The 17,500-nt window shown below is 46.0% G+C and overlaps 1 pseudogene; it reads left to right on the forward strand.

The window, feature by feature from the left end:
- The window catches only part of LOC127931929 (phospholipid phosphatase-related protein type 2-like), a 90,952-nt pseudogene that overhangs the window by 1,075 nt on the left and 72,377 nt on the right, over window positions 1-17,500 (forward strand).

The raw sequence follows: 17,500 nt of genomic DNA on the forward strand, positions 1-17,500 counted from the left end.
CACACACACACACACACACACACACACACACACACACACACACACACACACACACACACACACACACACACACACACACACACACACACACACACTATAAAAGCAAATACATTCACTCTCTCTCTCTCTCGCACACACACACATTTGCTGGATTGTCAGGGAGAAAGAGCAGCGTATCAGTCGTGTGTGTGGGTGAGTGTGTGTGTGGGTGAGTGTGTGTAATTGTGTGGGACTGTGTGTCGCTGTATTTGGGATTGTGTGTAGCTGTTGGTGGGTAGTGAGAGAGGAGGTGTGTGGTAGTGTGTGAGGCAGGGTTTTGGGGTGTCATGACAATACTGCAGTGGTATGAGATGGAACACAGATGATGACAGAGACACAGAGAGATTATGTATTGAGAGAGCGAGACAGAGAGAGATGAAGAGAAAAAAGGAGGGACGACTGAGCTGGGTGAAGAGAAAATAAGAGATGGACGGAGTGGGGTGAAGAGAGAGAAGGTGAGATTGACTGATTGGGGTGAATAGAGAGAAGAAGAGATGGATGGAGTGGGGTGAAGAGAGAGAAGAAGAGATGGACGGAGTGGGGTGAAGAGAGAGAAGAAGAGATGGACGGAGTGGGGTGAAGAGAGAGAAGGAGAGATGGACTGAGTCGGGCGAAGAGAGAGAAAGAGAGATGGACTGAGTGGGGTGAAGAGAGAGAAGGAGAGAAGGACGGAGTGGGGTGAAGAGAGAGAAGGAGAGAAGGACTGAGTCGGGCGAAGAGAGAGAAAGAGAGATGGACTGAGTGGGGTGAATAGAGAGAAGGAGATATGGACTGAGTGGGGTGAAGAGAGAAAGAGAGATGGACTGAGTGGGGTGAAGAGAGAAGGAGAGATGGACGGAGTGGGGTGAAGAGAGAGAAGGAGAGAAGGACTGAGTCGGGCGAAGAGAGAGAAAGAGAGATGGACTGAGTGGGGTGAATAGAGAGAAGGAGAGATGGACTGAGTGGGGTGAAGAGAGAAGGAGAGATGGACTGAGTGGGGTGAAGAGAGAAGGAGAGATGGACTGAGTGGGGTGAAGAGAGAAGGAGAGATGGACTGAGTGGGGTGAAGAGAGAAGGAGAGATGGACTGAGTGGGGTGAAGAGAGAAGGAGAGATGGACTGAGTGGGGTGAAGAGAGAAGGAGAGATGGACTGAGTGGGTGAAGAGAGGGAGAGATGACTGAGTGGGGTGAAGAGAGAAGGAGAGATGGACTGAGTGGGGTGAAGAGAGAGAAGGAGAGATGGACTGAGTGGGGCGAAGAGAGAGAAGGAGAGATGGACTGAGTGGGGAGAAGAGAGAGAAAGAGAGATGGACGGAGTGGGGTGAAGAGAGAGAAGGAGAGATGGGCTGAGTAGGGTGAGGAGAGAGAAGGAGAGATGGACTGAGTGGGGTGAAGCGAGAGAAGGAGAGTATCCGGAGCATCAGCATTTGTGGGTTCGATTACAGGCTCAAAATGGACAGAAACTAAGAACTTTCTTCTGAGACTCGTCAGTCTCTTCTTGTTCTGAGAAATGAAGGTTATTCCATGCGAGAAATTGCCAAGAAACTGAAGATCTCGTACAACACTGTGTACTACTCCCTTCACAGAACAGCGCAAACTGGCTCTAACCAGAATAGAAAGAGGAGTGTGAGGCCCCGGTGCACAACTGAGCAAGAGGACAAGTACATTAGAGCGTCTAGTATGAGAAACAGACGCCTCACAAGTCCTCAACTGACAGCTTCATTAAATAGTACCCGCAAAACACCAGTCTCAATGTCAACAGTGAAGAGGCGACTCCGGGATGCTGTCCTAGGCAGAGTTGCAAAGAAAAAGCCATATCTCAGACTGGCCAATAAAAATAAAATATTAAGATGGGCAAAAGGACACAGAGACTGGACAGAGGAACTCTGCCTAGAAGGCCAACATCACGGAGTCACCTCTTCACCGACGTTGAGACTGGTGTTTTGTGGGTACTATTCAATGAAGCTGACAGTTGAGGACTTGTGAGGCGTCTGTTTCTCAAACTAGACACTCTAATGTACTTGTCCTCTTGCTCAGTTGTGCGCCGGGGCGTTGTACGAGATCTTCAGTATCTTGGCAATTTCTTGCATGGAATAGCCTTAATTTCTCAGAACAAGAATAGACTGACAAGTTTCAGAAGAACGTTCTTTGTTTCTTGCCATTTTTAGCCTGTAATCGAACCCACAAATGCTGATGCTCCAAATACTCATCTAGTCTAAAGAAGGACAATAGTTTTCAGCTGTGCAAAACATAATTGCATAAGGGTTTTCTAATGATCAATTAGCCTTTTAAAATGATCAACTTGGATTAGCTAACAAAACCTGCCATTGGAACACAGGAGTGATGGTTGCTGATAATGGGCCTCTGTACGCCTATGTAGATATTCCATTCAAATCTGTTGTTTCCAGCTACAATAGTAATTTACAACATTAACAATGTCTACACTGTATTTCAGATCAATTTGATGTTATTTTAATTTCTAAGTGACCCCACATTTTTTGAACGGTAGTGTATCTCTATTCAGGATTCTGTTCAGAAATGCCTGAGATCAGGGCCGCGCCCCCAATGGCACCCCGTTCCCTAAGTAGTGCACTATGTAGGGAATAGGGTGCCATTTGGGACATAGGCGAGGAAAGGGTGACCCGAAGGAGGCTTTCTAAGAAGAGTATACAGAAGGGACTAAGGGATGTCAATCAAACCTTGGGACTGCTTTTCAAGTAAAGAAATGCATTATTCTCGCTCTGTATCGGAATTCATATTTGGGGTTTATGCACTACCCAGAATAATATTGACTGTGTGAATCAAACACTTTGACTGCAAATCAACTCAGACAGGCTTTTTTTTGCTGCTACGTGGTGAGAAATGTACTGTTGACTTTGATGGAACAGTATCCATAGTCCTTGGAGCCTACAGTTCTTTCCCCATACGGGTATCTGCTTGTGGGTAGGTGGAAGGAAGCCTTCTTATCTTATGCCACTGTCTTTGCCAAATGCCTTTCTTTAATATATGTTCTCTTATCTTTTGCTGTCCTGTGGGGGGAATCCCTGAGTTGACTTCAATTTGGGATTGTTGTTGTTCAATGTTTTCTCTTCCCTCTTTCAATCATCTTTTTTGAACCTTCCCTCCCTGTCTCTCTTATGTATATCCTATTCCCATGCTGTGTTTGGCTGACTGTGTCTGAAAACTGTATCTGACTGACTGTATCTGAAAACTGTATCTGACTCACTGTGTCTGAAAACTGTATCTGACTGACTGTGTCTGAAAACTGTATCTGACTGACTGTGTCTGAAAACTGTATCTGACTGACTGTATCTGACTGACTGTATCTGAAAACTGTATCTGACTGACTGTATCTGAAAACTGTATCTGACTGACTGTGACTCTGTGTCTGAAAACTGTATCTGACTGACTGTATCTGAAAACTGTATCTGACTGACTGTGTCTGAAAACTGTATCTGACTGACTGTATCTGACTGAAACTGTATCTGACTGACTGTATCTGAAAACTGTATCTGACTGACTATGTATCTGAAAACTGTATCTGACTGACTGTATCTGACTGACTGTATCTGTAAAACTGTATCTGACTGACTGTATCTGAAAACTGTATCTGACTGACTGTATCTGACTGACTGTATCTGACTGACTGTGTCTGAAAACTGTATCTGACTGACTGTATCTGAAAACTGTATCTGACTGACTGTATCTGACTGACTGTATCTGAAAACTGTATCTGACTGACTGTATCTGACTGACTGTGTCTGAAAACTGTATCTGACGGACTGTGTCTGTGTCCCAAATGGAACCATATTTCGTGTGTGTATGTGTCCGCGTGCGTGTGTGTGTGTGTGTCCGCGTGCTTGTGTGTGTGTGTGTGTGTGTGATAAAAAAAACATTTTTTTTTTATAACTCAAAATGGTTCCGTAATGGACTGAACTGGAGCAATTTGGCACAACATTACTTTTCTGGGGCTGTTGCTAAAGGTTATGATTCTACAGGTGCATCAGTCCAGCTAACAGAAGAGAAACAGAAGAGAAACCGGGAAGAAGGAACAATGAGGAATATAGGGGACAGAGACCTACAGAAGACCAGCACCTACATCGTACCCTGCTTCCTGTTAGTGGAGGTGAGTGGGCAGCATATTGACCAATCATTTGTATGATATGGTGAAAGAAAAAGGATACATTCCAATATTTCAATCACCCTTTCTCTTGTCCCCTTTTAACACACAATAAATCCAATCCTATATATTGGAACATGGCCTCAGTGCAGAGACCTCTTTGTTCATTGCTCTGTCTGTACTTCCTCCTCTCCTCTCCCTTCTTCTCCTCTCCTCCTCTCCCTCCTCTCCTCCTCTCCCTCCTCTCCTCCGCTGCCCTCCTCTCATCCCCCTCTCCTCTCTTCTTGTCTATTTTCCTCTCCTTTCCTCTCCTTTCCTCTCCTTTCCTCTCCTCCCTCATCCCTCTCTCCTTCCTCTCCTCCTCTCCCTCCTCTCCTATCATTCCCCCTCCCTCCTTTCCTCTGCTCTGCTCCTCTTATCCCCCTCTCCTCTCCCTTCTTCCCCTCTCCTTTCCTCCTCTCCTCTGATCCCCCTCTTCCTCCTATCCTCCTCTCCCTCCTCTCCTCTCATCCCCCCTCTCCCTCCTCCATTCCTCTCCCTCCTCTCATCCCCCCTCTCCTCTCCCTTCTTCTTCTCCTCGCCTCCCCTCCCTCCTCTCCTCACATCCCCCTCTTCCTCCTATCCTCCTCTCCCTCCTCTCATCCCCCCTCTCCCTCCTCCATTCCTCTCCCTCCTCTCATCCCCCCTCTCCACTCCCTTCTTCTTCTCCTCGCCTCCCCTTCCTCCTCTACCCCCTCTCCTTCTCAGGTCCCTCTGTATTCTATAAACCCTCACATGTATTTCCTAATTAACCGGCCGAATTAACACAAGGAAATGCAATTAGCCCGCTCAGCCGCTAGCACTCTACGCTATTGCTAATGCTGTGCCCACTGCCCATAGAGCCTGCAACAAGGGCTAGCGTAGTGGGTTAGCAGAGTTTTAGCATTATCATGAGGTAAGAGGGGGATTTTTTCCATTAGCTTTACAGTATATCTAACACGTTACTGAGACCGCGCACCAGCTGTGCACGCGGAGCCTTTGGGCAGAGCTAGCGTAGCAAGTTTATAGAGTTTTAGCATTATCATAGGGTTAGAAGTTGATTTTAGTCGTTAGCTATACAGTGGACTATATATTTCATGGGGTTTTAATATCAGGGCTAACATTAGTAGCTACAGTTTAGGGTAGCCTAGTGGGGCGGCAGGGTAGCCTAGTGGTTAGAGCATTGGACTAGTAACCGGAAGGTTGCAAGTTCAAATCCCGAGCTGACAAGGTACAAATCTGTCAGTCTGCCCCTGAACAGGCAGTTAACCCACTGTTCCATCAGGCCATCATTGAAAATAAGAATTTGTTCTTAACTGACTTGCCTAGTTAAATAAAGGTAGGGTAAGAGGTTGATTTTGAGTTTAGCCACAAGACAACTGTATATATCCCGTGGGGTGTTATGACAGGTGGAGTGGACAAATGTGTTTTTGTTCAACTGCAGTGAGAGAAACTGTAGGGCTATCGAGTTAGACAGTAAGCATGTGTAGAATTCAGTTTAGGTATCAGATGTAACTAGCCGCTGTATATCTCATGTGTAGCACACGGGGATGTGTGAAATGTACTCCGCAACCTAAAATATCCTCACTTGCGGTAACAAATTGTACATTTTCGTTGGCGCAGACTGGTAAGACTGGGAAGCTCCGGGAGTGCCGTCACGTGTGCAAGCAAAGCAGAGGTCCTGGGTTCGAGCCTTGATGTGAGCCAAATCAGGAGAACACGGTACTCGCTAAGCAACCAGCGTGATGTTCGTCAAACCTGTGTTATGACAGTTGGATGTATTTTTGTTCAAATCAGAGACATTTTAGGGCCAGCAGTTAGTCATGGTACCACATAGGGTTAATGGTTGGGATCGATGTAGCTATATCCCAGTGTGTTTGGAGAGTGGACTTCATAATGTGTTTTTGTTCAAATCAGAGACATTTTAGGGCCAGCAGTTAGTCATGGTACCACATAGGGTTAATGGTTGGGATCGATGTAGCTATCTCCCAGTGTGTTTGGAGAGTGGACTTCATAATGTGTTTTTGTACAGTCACAGACTGTCGGAGAAACAGCAGTAAACAAAAATGCAGTTTGCAGCGTATTAGCGGTTGAGTCCGAATTTGAGCTCAGTCACTAGACAACCAGGCTATGTTCCCGAATGGCACCCTATTCCCTATAGGGCCCACGGTGCTCTGGTCGAAAGTAGTGCATTATGTAGGAAATATGGCGGCATTTGGGACGCAGGGCCAGCATACCCCAATGGGGTGTCGTGAGAGCTGGAGTTTAATGTGTGTTTGTACCACTGTAGTCGGAGAAAACAGTAGTACATCTCTGGGGCATTCGCCTCCTACACACATTATACCATTCTCTACCCGACACACTCAGTCTGTGTCCCAAATGGCACCCTATTCCCTTTATAGAGCACTACTTTTGACCTGACCCTCCTTTGGCCTCCTTTCTTCAACCATACTACTCCACTCCTATAACCAAGCCATCCAGCTATTTTTACACTCCTCCAAAACACTCATCCCTCTCTCCAACACTCCTCCAGGGTCCCCTCTCCTCTCTTTCTCCATCCCTCCTCTCCTTCTTCTCTTCTCCTCTCGTCCGTCGGTGGAAGGGAGTGAGAGAGTAAACGGCCTGCTACTGTACAGCACCCCAGAGGGCATCCAGTCTTCTGTTGTTACATTAGCATCTCATTACACTCTATTCTCTAAAACAAACGGGCTGACGTTCTCCTTTTTTACGCCTCTCTTTTCTTCATCTCTTATTCTCTGTCTTTCTCTCTCGCTCTCTCTGGCTTGCTTTTTCTCTCTCTCTCTATCTCGTTCTCTGTCTCTCTCTTTCTCTGGGCATTTTTTCGTATTTTCCAACCATTTCCATCTTTCTCTATCCTAGAACGTGAGAACATTTCTTATCAGTCCCGTTAATAAACAAGGGATTACACAGGATTTCCCCCTTCCCATCCTTTTGACTGGGATGAGAACTTCAGAATGGAAAATGGAAGCTAAGCTGCTCCATCTCTATCTCTTCTAACCTCTCCTCCTTCCAGGCAGAATAATCCTGGTGTGAAAAGACACACACACATAAACGTATCACACACTCACACACAGACACACTGAAATGCACATGCACACGGACGCACAGACACACACTCTCTCTCTTTCTCTCTCTTCTCTCCTGGTCCAGCAGTGTGTAACATGGTAGACGTGCTGTGGGGGCACAAAGGGGCACAAAGTATCTGCTCTCAAGGCTAACTGGCTCCTTCACTTCAAAGACTGAAGCGCATAAAGAGTCGTTTTGATGTAACTGATTTTGCACCGGGCTTCAGTGGAAGAGGAAGTAAGTGGTCGATGTCGGATGTGGCAGGGCTTGAAAACTATTACGGACTACAAAGGGAAACCCAGCCTCGAGCTGCCCAGTGACGTGAGACTACCAGATGAGCTAAATGCTTTTTATGCTCGCTTCTAGGGAAGCAACACTGAAGCATGCATGAGAGCACCAGCTATTCCGGACGACTGTGTGATAACGCTCTCGGTAGCCGATGTGAGCAAGACCTTTAAACAGGTCAACATTCACAAAGATGCAGGACCAGGAAGATTACCAGGATGTGTACTCAAAGCATGTGCGGACCAACTGGCAAGTGTCTTCACTGACATTTTCAACCTCTCCCTGACCGAGTCTGTAATAACTACATGTTTCAAGCAGACCACCATAGTCCCTGTGCCCAAGGAAGCGAAGGTAACCTGCCTAAATGATTACCGCCCTGTAGCACTCACGTCGGTAGCCATGAAGTGCTTAGAAAGGCTGGTCATTGGTTCACATCAATAGCATCATCCCGAATACCCTAGACCCACTCCAATTCGCATACCGGCCCAACAGATCCACAGATGATGAAATCTCATTCGCACTCCACACTGCCCTTTCCCACCTGAACAAAAGGAACACCTATGTGAGAATGCTGTTCATTGACCACAGCTCAGCGTTCAACACCGTAGTGCCCAGAAAGCTCATCACTAAGCTAAGGACCCTGGGACCTAACACCTCCCTCTGCAAATGGATCCTGGACTTCCTGACGGGCCGCCCCCAGGTGGTAAGGGTAGGCAACAACACATCTGCCACGCTGATCCTCAACATTGGGGCCCCTCAGGGGTGCGTGCTTAGTCCCCTCCTATACTCCCTGTTCACCCACGACCGCGTGGCCAAACACAACTCCAACACCATCGTTAAATTTGCTGACGACACAACAGTGTGAGGCCTGATTACTGACAACGATGAGACAGCCTTTAGGGAGGAGGTCAGAGATCTGGCAGTGTGCTGCCAGGACATCAATCTCTCCCTCAATGTGAGCAAGTCAAAAGAGCTGCTTCTGGACTACAGGAAAAGGCGGGCCGAACAGGCCCCATTAACATCGACGGGGTTGTAGTGCAGCGGGTCGAGAGTTTCAAGTTCCTTGGTGTCCACATCGCCAAGGAATTATCATGGTCCAAACACACCAAGACAGTCATGACGAGGGCACAACAACACCTTTTCCCCCTCAGGAGACAGAAAAGATTTGGCATGGGTCCCCAGATCCTCAAAAAGTTATACAGCTGCACCATCAAGAGCATCCTGATTGGTTGTATCACCACCTGGTATGGCAACTGCTCTGGCATCTGACTGTAAGGCGCTACAGAGGGTAGTGAGTATGGCCCTGTACATCACTGAGGCCAAGCTTCCAGCCATCCAGGACCTATATACTAGGCAGTATCAGAGGAAAGCCCCAGAAATGGTCAAAGACTCCAGTCACCCAAGTCATAGACTGGTCTAGGACCAAAAGGCTCCTTAACAGCCTCTACCCCCAAGCCATATGACTGCTGAACAATTAATCAAATGGGCACCGGGACTCTTTACATTGACACATACTATATGGAAATAAAGGGGCAATCAGCGATTGGTACATCCATTCTTGTTTTCTTTTTAATTCATGATATTCCCATTGATTCTTGAAGAGTATAACTTTTAATGAAATACCTCTTGAGTTTAGTTCAACTGTCGTACCCGACAACTGTCGAATGATTTGGCCTCTTTTCTTGTAAACTACATTCATTAGTTTACTAAATGAATGGCTGATGAGAAAACTGACAAGGCTTATTGTATTCAGATTGCCCCATAGAGAACTCATCTGAGACATTCACTATGGGCCCTGGTCAAAGGTAGCACACTCTTCTGTATAGGGAATAGGGTGCCATTTGTCCCTCCAACCAGCATTGTCATATTTATGCTACATAGCTGCAGCATAGAAACACACAAACCACAGTCAACAGAAACGGTAGTAGGATGTTGGTTCTGTATAGATAAGAGGTGGACACCCGTCCATGTTTCCAGTTTCCAGAATAGGCATTGGTTGCGTAAGGTTGTGTATCAAGTCCGCCTGTACACACACACACACACACACACACACACACACACACACACACACACACACACACACACACACACACACACACACACACACACACACACACACACACACACACACACACACACACACACACACACACACACACACACACCTCATTCAAATCCATCTCTCTCTGGCTGTCAAGAAAGAGTTAGTAGCCCACTCACACTAGATGGTCTAGAGTCTCTGAGGAGTATGGGGAGGACTAGAGGACTTTAAGGCAGTCATGAAGAAAAGGAGGAGTGGTTCTATGAATAGCACCTGCAGTGATGATCTAACGGATGCAGCCGGAAGCACTCGTTAGCTCCCACCTGTTTGTTAATATGAGAGAGATAGGGAGACGGAGAGAGAGCGAGAGGGAAGGGATTAGGAGATGGGGGGAAGAGTGGGGAGCGGTAGTGAGAGAAGGGTGGGAGAGAGAGAAGGAGCGAGAGGGAGGGAGAGACAGAGGAGAAAGAGAAAGAGAGATAGAGACTTCACGAATACCAGAAATACACATACATTATTGCACCCATCTAACAGAAGGTCTTGGTTATCACTGGTTATGTGTACTGAGTAAATGCAAGGGACTGTGTCAGATGTAGGGAAGTGACTTGCGTAATATGTGAACACATACAGTATGTTCCTACTAATGTGCTGAGACACATGGACTGTGTGTAATGTCCAGAACTTCTTGCCTATGTGATGTTCAATGCAGAGTTGCTCATCTACTGTGCTGCATTGTAAGCCATGTTTAACACAATGTTGCTGAGTTTCCCCCAAGAGTAAACTACTGAGGTGATGTCATTATGTAGACCAAGCCTTGTCTCATTCTATCAGGAATAGGGAGAGAGGAGGGGGGGTTAGAGAGAGAGACAGGAGAGAGAGAGAGAGAGAGAGAGAGAGAGAGAGAGAGAGAATGGAGAGGCCTTAGAAGCTCCCTCCCGCTGTTCAGAGGCAATTAAAATACAGTACCCTGTGCATGTAAAGAATGAGAAGTCAAGAAAAGTTTACAAAATGAAGCTCCTTATGGAAAATCAAGAGACACTTTTTGCTGACTATTACAAAAATGGGAACATCAGCAACCTTATCTTCCACACAAACCATCCCCGGGCATGGCACAGTGCTATATTAGCACACTACCCCTCTGTTACGAGAGCGGGGATTACCGAGGGGTGGAAACTCAGAATACTTGATAACGAGGACTCTGAGTCATGTAATATAAATATCTATAAGTCCGGAACAGTGATCGTACAAAGAGCTTCAGCTGGACTTTCACCTAATCAAAGAATTAGCCCAACAGGAGAAGCTCTCCCTTGATAAAGATACCCCCACCCCGAGCGGGTCAAACCAGAGCTCTTCATTATGTAACACCACAGACGAGCAACCCCCAGCGGAGAGTCAACCTCCCAGCACGGACTACCACTCCCTCATTGAAATGAAGGACAAATTCACCCAGCTGGAGGTAAGACAGGTGGAGCTGGAACAGCAGGTGATTACACTTCAGTCAGCACAGACCCAGACAACAGTCCAGCACAACAACACCCCCTTAACCAGACCCGGAGAGCTGGAGGTGGACAGAGACATATCTGCACTCTGGACTGTGGTGAGACAACTTCAACAGGAGAAAGAGCAGAATCAGGAGAAGAACAGAGCATTAGAGGAGAGGATCGGACTGATGGTGGAGGAGAGGTTGAGGGGGATGGAGGAGAGGGTGAGGGGGACGGAGGAGAGGTTGAGGGGGACGGAGGAGAGGTTGAGGGGACGGCGTGTGACAGAGAACAACCCACTAGAGAGGTGGCCACCCCCACAGAGAAGCCAGCAGAACAGCCCACCCCAGCACCTGACAAAAGTTTCGACACCACAGCAGAACAGTCCACACCAGACCCTGACCATAGAGTCGACACCACAGCAGAACAGACAAATGAAGAACCACAAGCCCAGCGGCTCTCACCCCCTCCGAGCACCCCCTGTCAGCCACCCTGATAGCCCTTCTGACAACCCCTCACACCCACTGAGGACAAACACAAGACACAGATTGTACTACTTATGGACTCAAATGGGAAATATATAGAAGAAAAAAACTTTTTCCCAAACATAGTGTGTCTAAACTCTGGTGTCCAAACACCCAGCGTGCCCTCGACCTTCTGTCTGAGGACCAACTAGGTTCACCCAGCCACATAATAATACACACAGGCACAAACGACCTGAGAGCACAGCAGGAAAGGGTGGCAACAGCACTGAAGGGAGTGATTGAAAAGGCTTCTTCTACTTTCCCCAACGCACAAGTGGTTATCTCCACCCTGCTACCACGAAAAGACTTCCACCCTGCCACAATACAGCGGGTAAACGCAAGTATTTCCCGTGACTGTGCCTCAAAACCAAATGTTTTCCTGGCCCACCACTCCACCCTGGACTTGAACAGCCTCTATGACCAGGTCCACCTCTACAAGGCAGCAGTGCCCACCTTTGCCAGGACCCTAAAGGACATCGCTCTCAAACGTATCCCCAACACTTCACACAGGAGCAACAGATCAATAGACTCTCCACCCAGACCAGCGAGACACCCTCCCAGACCTGCAGGACCCCCTGGACCTACACATAGAGGACCCACGCCAAGAGGAATTACATCCAGACCACAGTACACCCAGACACATCCACACCCCCACCCCAACCAATCAACACCCCCACGTCAACCATGCCCACACCCCATTTAGGCCCCCTCAGATCAGACCTATGCCACTCCTGCCCACCCCATGCACCCCACCCCCGCAAAGAGGGCCTCAACATGGAAGCCACACATACGCCCAGGTAGTGAGCGGGCAAACAGTCCCAACCCCCACTCTCACACTCGCCCAAGCCAATAGCATGTACCAGATGCTCAGCAGGCTCTACTCACACTTACTGGCCTGAGGCCAAACCACACGACCAACAACATTGGACATTCTATGGAACAAAAAGCCTTCACTATATCATCCTGGAATATCCAAGGCCTGAGGTCATCTGCCTTTGGCCTAAAGAGCAGAAACCCGGACTTCACCAAAGAAATCGGTAACACAGACATTGTCATCCTGCAAGAAACCTGGTATAGAGGAGACGGACCCACTGGTTGCCCTCTAGGTTACAGAGAGCTGGTAGTCCCATCCACCAAACTACCAGGTGTGAAACAGGGAAGGGACTCAGGGGGTATGCTAATTTGGTATAGAGCAGACCTAACTCACTCCATTAAATTAATCAAAACAGGAACATTCTACATTTGGCTAGAAATTCAAAAGGAAATTATCCTAACAGAGAAAAATGTCCTCCTGTGTGCTACCTATATCCCCCACTAGAATCCCCATATTTTAATGAAGACAGCTTCTCCATCCTGGAGGGCGAAATCAATCATTTCCAGGCCCAGGGACATGTACTAGTCTGTGGCGACCTAAATGCCAGAACCGGACAAGAACCTGACACCCTCAGCACACAGGGGGACAAACATCTGCCTGGAGGTGACAGCATCCCCTCCCACATATGCCCCCTAGGCACAACTATGACAACATAACCAACAAAAACGGGTCACAACTCCTGCAGCTCTGTCGCACGCTGGGTATGTACATAGTCAACGGTAGGCTTCGAGGGGACTCCTATGGTAGATACACCTATAGCTCATCTCTTGGCAGTAGTACTGTAGACTACTTTATCACTGACCTCAACCCAGAATCTCTCAGAGCGTTCACAGTCAGTCCACTAACACCCCTATCAGACCACAGCAAAATCACAGTCTACTTAAACAGAGCAATACTCAACCACGAGGCATCAAAGCCAAAGGAACTGAGTAACATTAAGAAATGCTATAGGTGGAAGGAATGCAGTTTGGAAACCTACCAAAAACAATTAGGCAACAACAAATTCAATCCCTTTTAGACAATTTCCTGGGTAAAACGTTCCACTGTAATAGTGAAGGTGTAAACTTGGCAGTAGAAAATCTTAACAGTATATTTGACCTCTCAGCTTCCCTATCAAATCTAAAAATCTCAAATAGAAAACCGAAGAAAATTAACAATAATGACAAATGGTTTGATGAGGAATGCAAAAATCTAAGAAAGAAATTGAGAAACCTGTCCAACCAAAAACATAGAGACCCGGAAAACCTGAGTCTACGCCTTCACTATGGTGAATCACTAAAACAATACAGAAACACACTACGGAAAAAGAAGGAACAGCATGTCAGAAATCAGCTCAATGCAATTGAAGAATCCATAGACTCTAACCACTTCTGGGAAAATTGGAAAACACTAAACAAACAACAACACGAAGAATTATCTATCCAAAATGGAGATGTCTGGGTAAACCACTTCTCCAATCTTTTTGGTTCTATAACAAAGAACAAAGAGCAAAAACATATACATGATCAACTACAGATCTTAGAATCAACTATTAAAGACTACCAGAACCCACTGGATTCTCCAATTACATTGAATGAGTTACAGGACAAAATAAAAACCCTCCAACCCAAAAGGCCTGTGGTGTCGATGGTATCCTCAATGAAATGATCAAATATACAGACAACAAATTCCAACTGGCTATACTAAAACTCTTTAACATCATACTTAGCTCTGGCATCTTCCCAATATTTGGAACCAAGGACTGATCACCCCAATCCACAAAAGTGGAGACAAATTTGACCCCAATAACTACCGTGGAATATGTGTCAACAGTAACCTTGGGAAAATCCTCTGCATTATTATTAACAGCAGACTCGTACATTTCCTCAATGAAAACAATGTACTGAGCAAATGTCAAATTGGCTTTTTACCAAATTACCGTACAACAGACCATGTATTCACCCTGCACACCTTAATTGACAACCAAACAAACCAAAACAAAGGCAAAGTCTTCTCATGCTTTGTTGATTTCAAAAAGCCTTCGACTCAATTTGGCATGAGGGTCTGCTATACAAACTGATGGAAAGTGGTGTTGGGGTAAAACATATGACATTATAAAATCCATGTACACAAACAACAAGTGTGCGGTTAAAATTGGCAAAAAACACACACATTTCTTCACACAGGGTCGTGGGGTTAGACAGGATGCAGCTTAAGCCCCACCCTCTTCAACATATATATCAACGAACTGGCGCGGGCACTAGAAAAGTCTGCAGCACCCGGCCTCCCCCTGCTAGAATCCGTCAAATGTCTGCTGTTTGCTGATGATCTGGTGCTTCTGTCACCAACCAAGGAGGGCCTACAGCAGCACCTAGATCTTATGCACAGATTCTGTCAGACCTGGGCCCTGACAGTAAATCTCAGTAAGACCAAAATAATGGTGTTCCAAAAAGGTCGAGTCACCAGGACCACAAATACAAATTCCATCTCGACACTGTTGCCCTAGAGCACACAAAAACTATACATACCTTGGCCTAAACATCAGCGCCACAGGTAACTTCCACAAAGGTGTGAACGATCTGAGAGACAAGGCAAGAAGGGCATTCTATGCCATCAAAAGAAACATAAATTTCAACATACCAATTAGGATTTGGCTAAAAATACTTGAATCAGTCATAGAGCCCATTGCCCTTTATGGTTGTGAGGTCTGGGGTCCGCTCACCAACCAAGACTTCACAAAATGGGACAAACACCAAATTGAGACTCTGCACGCAGAATTCTGCAAAAATATCCTCCGTGTACAACGTAAAACACCAAATAATGCATGCAGAGCAGAATTAGTCCGATATCCACTAATTATCAAAATCCAGAAAAGAGCCATTAAATTCTACAACCACCTAAAAGGAAGCGATTCACAAACCTTCCATAACAAAGCCATCACAAACAGAGAGATGAACCTGGAGAAGAGTCCCCTAAGCAAGCTGGTCCTGGGGCTCTGTTCACAAACACAAACACACCCTACAGAGCCCCAGGACAACAGCACAATTAGACCCAACCAAATCATGAGAAAACAAAAAGATAATTACTTAACACATTGGAAAGAATTAACAAAAAAACAGAGCAAACTAGAATGCTATTTGGCCCTACACAGAGAGTACACAGCAGCAGAATACCTGACCACTGTGACTGACCCAAAATTAAGGAAAGCTTTGACTATGTACAGACTCAGTGAGCATAGCCTTGCTATTGAGAAAGGCCGCCGTAGGCAGACATGGCTCTCAAGAGAAGACAGGCTATGTGCTCACTGCCCACAAAATGAGGTGGAAACTGAGCTGCACTTCCTAACCTCCTGCCCAATGTATGACCATATTAGAGAGACATATTTCCCCAGATCACACAGATCCACAAAGAATTCGAAAACATATCCAATTTTGAAAAACTCCCATACCTACTGGGTGAAATTCCACAGTGTGCCATCACAGCAGCAAGATTTTGTGACCTGTTGCCACGAGAAAAGGGCAACCAGTGAAGAACAAACACCATTGTAAATACAACCCATATTTATGCTTATTTATTTTATCTTGTGTCCTTTAATTATTTGTACATTGTGTATGTATATATATATATATATATATATATATATGTATGTATATATGTATATATATATATATGTGTATATGTAATATATATATATATATATATAATATGACATTTGTAATGTCTTTACTGTTTTGAAACTGTTGTATGTGTAATGTTTACTGTTAATTTTTGTTGTTTTTCACTTTATATATTCACTTTGTATGTTGTCTACCTCACTTGCTTTGGCAATGTTAACACATGTTTCCCATGCCAATAAAGCCCTTGAATTGAATTGAATTGAGAGGAGAGAGAGAGAGAGAGAGAGAGAGAGAGAGAGAGAGAGAGAGAGAGAGAGAGAGAGAGAGAGAGAGAGAGAGAGAGAGAGAGAGAGAGGAGAGAAAGAGAGAGAGAGAGAGAGAGGAGAGAGAGAGAGAGAGAGAGAGAGAGAGAGGAGAGAGAGAGAGAGAGAGAGAGAGAGAGAGAGAGAGAGAGAGAGAGAGAGAGAGAGAGAGAGAGAGAGAGAGAGAGAGGAGAGAGATAAAGAAAGAGAGAAAAACATACAACAATATGAAAGCCATGTACACAAACAGGTGTGTGGTTGGAATTGGCAAAAAACACACCCACTTCTTTCCACAGGGCCGTGGGGTAAGACAGTGGTGCAGCTTGAGCCCCAACCTCTTCAACATATACACATGGGGGCGGCAGGTATCCTAGTGGTTAGAGCATTGGACTAGTAACTGTAAGGTTGCCAGATCAAATCCCCGAGCTGACAAGGTAAAAATCTGTCGCTCTGCCCCTGAACAAGGCAGTTAACCCACTGTTCCTAATTTATTCTTAACTGACTTGCCTAGTTAAATAAAGGTTAAGTAAAAAAAATACACTATACTGTATATACAGAAGTATGTAGACACCCCTTCAAATTAGTGGATTTCGCTATTTCAGCCACACCCGTTTCTGACAAGTGTATAAAATCTATCACACCGCCATAGACATGGCATTAGAATGGTCTTACTGGAGAGCTTTCAACCTTTCAACGTGGCACCGTCATAGGATGCCACCTTTCCAACAAGTCAGTTCGTCAAATTTCTGCCCTGCCAGAGCTGCCCAAGTCAAGTGCTGTTATTGTGAAGTGGAAACGTCTAGAAGCAACAACGGCTCAGGCGCAAAGTAGTAGGCCACACGAGCTCACAGAACGGGACCGCTGAAGCGCGTAGCTCATAAAAATCATCTGTCCTCGGTTGCAATACTCACTACCGAGTTCCAAACTGCCTCTGGAAGTAACATCAGCACAATAACTGTTCGTCGGGAGCTTCATGAAATGGGTTTCCATGGTCGAGCAGCCACACACAAGCCTAAGATCACCATGAGCAATGCCAAGCGTTGGCTGGAGTGGTGTAAAACTAGCCTCCATTGGACTCTGGAGTGATGAATAACGCTTCACCATCTGGCAGTCCGACAGACGAATCTGGGTTTGGCAGATGCCAGGAAAACGCT

This window comes from Oncorhynchus keta, chromosome 10 (assembly GCF_023373465.1).
Source record: "Oncorhynchus keta strain PuntledgeMale-10-30-2019 chromosome 10, Oket_V2, whole genome shotgun sequence".
Lineage (NCBI taxonomy): Eukaryota > Metazoa > Chordata > Actinopteri > Salmoniformes > Salmonidae > Oncorhynchus > Oncorhynchus keta.